We start from the raw sequence: 6,492 nt of genomic DNA on the forward strand, positions 1-6,492 counted from the left end.
CAGACACAGTTGCTGGGCCAACCGGGAATTCTGTGGCTAATCTCCTGCTCATTAGCTTTCCCTTTCTTACCCCACCAGGGCATGACCCTCTGAAACCCCACCTTCGTCGCCATCTGTATTGCCAAATGCCTAGCCCTGGCCTGGCACAAGACAAATTAGTCTCAGATTTCAACAGGGCAATGAACACTTATTATTTATTTATTTATTATTTGATTTATATCCCACCCTTCCTCCCAGCAGGAGCCCACTTCTTCTGGTGGTGAAGAAGTTGACTGGTTTATTAGAGCAAGCTATTTACATCCAACTGTCAGTATTTGCAGGCAACAAAACACTACAACGAAACGAATGGCTAGCAGGTCTCTGCTTCCTCCCCCACACCCCTTCTCTTATGTTTCTCACTGGCTGGAAACCTCCTGAACAGCACAGCGAGGATTCTCTGGTCTGGGAGGAGTTACGGCTCCTTCTTTATTCAAGCTAGTTTCTCTTCAAGCCGGTGTTGAGGCTGGTGGGGGCTTTTGAGACCCCTGGAGGCTTAATCTCCCTGATCTAGGGGCCCTGGATTTATACCAAAAGACCCTCTAGGAGGGGGCACCTTATACCTATTAGATCACTATCTTCCCAGCATCCAGGTTGCTGGTTTCCTCTTCAAGTTATTTTTGTTGATCTCTCCTGACTTTGTATTCGTGACACCTTGGGCTGGGAATCCAGCTGCGCTCCCTACTTTCCCTTCATAGGTATAACTGATTGTTTTGACTATCAAGAGGCTTGTTCATATTAGCAGAGTGAGAACATTCATAAACCAATTAAGCACATTGTCCCGGCTCAGCTTGGGAAAGCCCATACACAAGCCCACCTGGGGTGTGAGACAAGCTGGATTGTTTTGGTTATTTGAGCAAAGTTCCCCAAACTCTGAGTTTCTGAACACAGACAGAGTGAAAAAGCTTCTTTCTTAGCTTATTACAGCCAATGTTTTAAGCTCTTCAGCTTCCAATACATTGCAATTACAGTGTACAAAGCAATAAGCACCCTAATCAATCAGGCGTATGAGACATGAATTATGGGGCAGAGGCCATGCACATGCCGTTCTGAAGCTTCCTTGTACATCTAGATTCTTCCAGAAATTAGCAATACACCATCTTATCAGGAGGTCCATTCCGCACAATATAGGAAGTGGACCTTTAGTGTAGTGGCACCAACACTTTGGAATTTCCTCCCCTTAAAGATTAGACAGGCGGCATCTCTGTTATTTTTTCGGTGCCTACTGAAGACCTTCCTCTTTCAACAAGCCTTTTAAATAGACACCTTATCCCACTCTGTATCTGTGTTGGATTTGCTTTTTAAGATGTTTTTAAAGTTTTTTTTTTAATGTTTAAGGATGGTTTATTTTAATATTTTTAAAGATGTTTTGTTTTAATACATGTTAAAGTCTTATTATTATTAACAACAACAACAACAACGATGATTATGATGATGATGATGATGATAATAATAATAATAATAATAATAATAATAATAATAATAATAATAATAATAATAATAATAATAATGGCTGATCAGGCAGGGCTTACACCTCTTCAAACATGCTCTCTTAGCTGCTCCTCCTCCTGGTGCCTTTGCTATTGGTCCCCATGCTGCCATAATTTCATCTGCTCCAGGAGCGCTGCTGTTTCTGTGTCCATTTTGACTCAGGCACACCTTGCTCTTTTTTTGGTGTTCCAATTTCCAGCTGCATCAAAGAGTTACAAACAACAGTGGGGTATACGCAATACACAGAGCTTGGAATATTACTTTTAAAAAGTAATAAATTACAGTTACAATTACAATTGCTCTGCAAGTAACTGATTATTTTACTTTTTCTCAAAAGTAATCACTACAATTACATTTCAGTTACTTTAAAAAAACCGCCTACAAGGTGCTGGCCTTGGCTGCTGCACATCTGAGTAGCCTAAAACAACATTAAAAATAAACACACACATACAGAGGTAGTAGAATAATTCTTTTTATCCAGAAGATAGCAATGGTGGTCGCTCAGCTGGTAAGGGAGGTGGGGAGGGAGGCAGAGGCCACTACTCAGATCTTTGCACGTCAAACCAAGTGCCACCCCCACCCCTCAGCCAGCAAGCATAATCTCTCTTGCTTAACCACCTCCCAGACCCTGCTCTGCCACCAAGTAATAGACACTCACCCAAGCAAACATTTTCCCGAGATGCAAAAAATTTAAAATACTGCAAATGCAGCACAGTAGCTAGAGACGATGGTGGAGGCCACTTTGTGTGCCACGTGCAAACACAGTATTCACACACATACACACACACATGTTGTCATCTTTCACCTCTACAGTTCCTTATCTCCGTTCTGCTGCTGCCTCCTTCTCCTTTATCCATGTTCTTGCCCTCTGGCTCCTTTTCCCCTCCACTCCATTCTTCACCACCACCATCCATTTTTTTTAAACAATTGCTTTCTCCACTCCACTCCCTCTCACTCTCCACCTCCTCCCTCGTTGCCTCCTACCCACCACAGAGCATGAGGGAAGAGCAACACTGCACAGAAGCCCAGTTTGAGGCACATGATTTTCATCCACAAATCAGAGGAGCAGAAGACATCCCCTGCTTCCCCCCCCCAAGTAATGCCCAAAAGTAATGCTGGAAACATTATAATTACTCCACAAAAGTAATAAAATTACTCCTAGTTCTATTACGATCAAAATGTAAAGAAATTACCCACTCATTCCTCAAAAAAAATTAATTACAAGTAATTACTGGTAACGAATTACTTCCAACTTCTGATAATACACTATGGGCTCCTCTAGACACCTGTTTCTTCAGCATTCATCCTGATTTACTTGCACAAAGCTTACATGATGGTTAGACTATGTCCAGTCTTTATTGAGCATTGTTTCTGATTTGTTTAAGGGGCAGTTACAAGACGAGCACTCATCCTGCATTCATCCTAATTTGTTTACACATCTTCCAACTAATCCTTCATTCATCCTGCACTTTTCAAAGCATTTCCCCATCACTTTCCAAACCTCAAAAAGTCCTTTTTTAAAAATAAATAAAGTGGATTTGTTGCACTAGGGCAACAGAGTGTTTTAATCCACTTTAATTACACAAACTTAAATTGCTTGAATCTAAACCTAAATTACACAGACCTATGTGCTTGATTAGAGCCAGTGTGGCGTAGTGGTTAAGGTGTTGGACTATGACCTGGGAGACCAGGGCTCGAATCCCCACACAGCCATGAAACTCAATGGGTGACCTTGGGCCAGTCACTGCCTCTTAGCCTCATGAAAACCCTATTCATAGGGTCGCCATAAGTCGGAATCGACTTAAAGGCAGTACATGCCTAAGAATGTGCTTGATTCCCTCCCACAGAATACCGACAGTCTTTGGAGGCACCCTATATCTGTATTTTGTTAAGGAACTTGTGCTCTGTGTTGTAATATTTAGTTATATTCTGAAGGTTGTTTCCTGACTACAGTTGATGCTTTGGGAGTTGAATTTATTTATTTATTTTATTTATTTAATTACATTTCTAGACCGCCCTATAGCAGAAAGCTCTCAGGGCGGTGTACAATCTGTTTAATGTTAGCACCACTGAATTGTGTCACACAAAGTATTGTGTTAAAAGAAAAAGAAAAAGTATGCACATATTACTACATTGCTTGGCTCTCATCATTACTTCAAACAGCATAAGGAAAGCATCTTAACTGACATTTAGGCAGTTACCCCAAGTCACTGAAGCCTAATAACCGTGTTTTAAGATCCATTGACTATACCAGAACTTAATGAGAATGCAAAACAGCATGAGGAGTCCAGAATGGGGGAGACTGTGCCACACACTGCAGACCAAATTTGTGCCAGAGAGACAGACTTTAGATATGTAGAGTGTCTCAAGGTCAAAGCCTTCTGGTAATGACTCAGCTTTGAAACATATTTAGTAATAATCAGTAATGGTCACATAGAAAGTCGAATATTGATCTATAAGGCTCAGTACTCCTGAGTGGGAGCAGCTCTCAGACATGAGTCTTTTCCAGCAGCACTTGAAGATGCCAGAGACTGAACCTGGGACCTTTGTTGCATAATTAAAACCAACAGTGAAGCTAAAAACAGATTAAAACACGTCAGCTTCTATATGTCTGGATAGGCTTGCCTAAATAAAAATGTTTTTAGCAGGCTCTGAGAAAGAGTACAGTGAAGGTGCCTGCCTGATGTCAACAAGCAGGCTGCCGTGCTGTAAGATCAATTTCTTAGAAATGGGGCGCTCCAGCCTGGTGCTCCGTTGTGAGTGCATTCTGCAGCATGTTCTTGACACTTTAGTGGTGTATTTATTCTGCTTTATTAGTTGTTTGGTGATGCTTCTCCAGTGCTCCCACATTATTGCTGTCTGGAGGGGCTATAGCGCAACAAAAGGGGAACAACCCCCCATTACATTTGTGGAAAAAAGTTACAGGATAAGTCACAGGATATTCACTGATTGGAAATGAAGCTTATGATCACCCCAAAACTTTTGCGGGTGCAAATAGAATTGAAAGTGGTATCACGTACAACTCCCATCATCCTTGATCATTGACCATGCCGTCAGAGGCTGGTGGGAGTTGTAGTTTAACAATGTAGCAAATGGCTGCCCATTTGCTACCAGGCCAAGTTCAAGGTTCTAGTTCTGGTGTACAAAGCCCTATACAGCATGGGACCAGGATACCTGAAAGACCGTCTTACCCCTTATATACCCATTCGATCACTGCGCTCTGCAGGTGAGGGCCTCCTGCAGATACCATCTTATCAGGAGGTTCGTTCTGCACAATATAGGAAATGGGCCTTTAGTGTGGCAGCACCTACCCTGTGGAATTCCCTCCCCTTGAATATTAGGCAGGCACCATCTCTGCTACCTTTTTGGTGCCTTTTGAAGACTTTCCTCTTTCAACAAGCCTTTTAAGTCAAGACCTATCCCAGTCTGCGTCTGTGTTAGAATTGCTTGTTAATGTGTTTTTTTATTATGTTTTTAACCCTTTTTTAAAAGATGTTTTTAAAGGTTTTTTTAAAAACCGTTTGTTTTAATGTATTTTAAGGTGTGTTTTTACGATGTTTTAAAGTGTTTTTAGCACTTCTGTTTGCCGCCCTGGGCTCTTGCTGGGAGGAAGGGAGGGATATAAATCAAATAATAAATAAATAAACTTCTGGAGGGTACCACTTGGCAATCCCTGGCTTATTCCTGGGACTGGCCCAACCATTAGGCAGAGTGAGGTGGCTGCCTCAGAGAGCAGATGCAGAAGAGTGGGGGAGCAGCAACCAAGTGATGGAAGGCACACGGCTTTCCCTGGGTCCCCAAAGCTAGCCTGCAGCCTTTGGTGCAGTGAAGGAAAACTGTTGCCAGCGTTGAAGTAAGATTGAAGCTGCCAGTCTGATCAGTTTTTGAACACAGAACAGGGTGGGGGAAGGGTGCCAAGTTGTCATTTCGGTCAGGCAGCCAAAAATGTCTTGCCTCTGCCCTGATTATTCCCTACACACATATACCCCTCTGCAGACACCCTTGTCCCTGGCTGATTTTAAAATAGGAGCCCCCCAAATCACTCTCCTGAACTGCCTTCTATACAGTATGCCAGCCTTTCCCACGCTGGCAGCCTCCAGAGGGCCACACTGGCTGGGACTGATGGGAGTTGTAGTCCAAAACATCTGGAGGACACCAGCTTGGGGGAATGCTGCAGTATGCAGCCAGGCACCCTCTGAAGAGAGGCCATCCTGGCTGTAGGCCCTCTGACACCACCACCCCCTGTCTGCAGCAGAGACTGTGTTTGCAACGTGTTCAAGAAGCATCCTGATTGCAGTTTCATTCTCATTAGGCACAGCTTCAATTGTATGAGGCACAATTTAGGAGAATACAATCTGGAAAGCTCTTGAGTAGGGTGGGGGCACACTTGTTCCTTGTCCTCCATCCCACTGTAGATCCTCAATCTAACGCAGGGAGGGAGAAGAGAGCTCCCTCTCCCTTTAAGCGGTTCCAGGTTGCATTCTCCTGAATATTTCCCTTTAATCACCTGCCCTTTCTTTCCCTGCGATTAGTTCTTCCTGATGACTGGTAAAGGCAGTGAGTACAATGATAAAGCCCGACCCTGTCAAAACTGCACTATTACAGATCCCTCACCAGGAGTGTAGTTGTGTGGGGTCTCGGGGGTCTTAGACCCTTTATTTTTTTGGGAACAGGGTCCCAATGTCTCCAGCATCCTATGAACCAATCAGCATGAAATTGGAGTGTGCTGGTGACTGATTCCTTGTCCTCTCCTGCAGACTGGAGCCGATCAGAGTGAAAGGAGGCAAGTCAGCCATTGAGAAGACTCTTCTCAGTAGCTAACACATCTTTTCACGCTGATTAGCTCTTAGGGGAGTGTCTGTTGTGAGAGAAGACATTAACAAGGATATTATTCTCAACCCAGCAGCAAAAAAAGAGACGGGTGTGGCTATGACTATCATGAACGGACTCTGCTCTTCCGAATTT

The sequence above is a fragment of the Rhineura floridana genome, chromosome 10 (assembly GCF_030035675.1).
Source record: "Rhineura floridana isolate rRhiFlo1 chromosome 10, rRhiFlo1.hap2, whole genome shotgun sequence".
Lineage (NCBI taxonomy): Eukaryota > Metazoa > Chordata > Lepidosauria > Squamata > Rhineuridae > Rhineura > Rhineura floridana.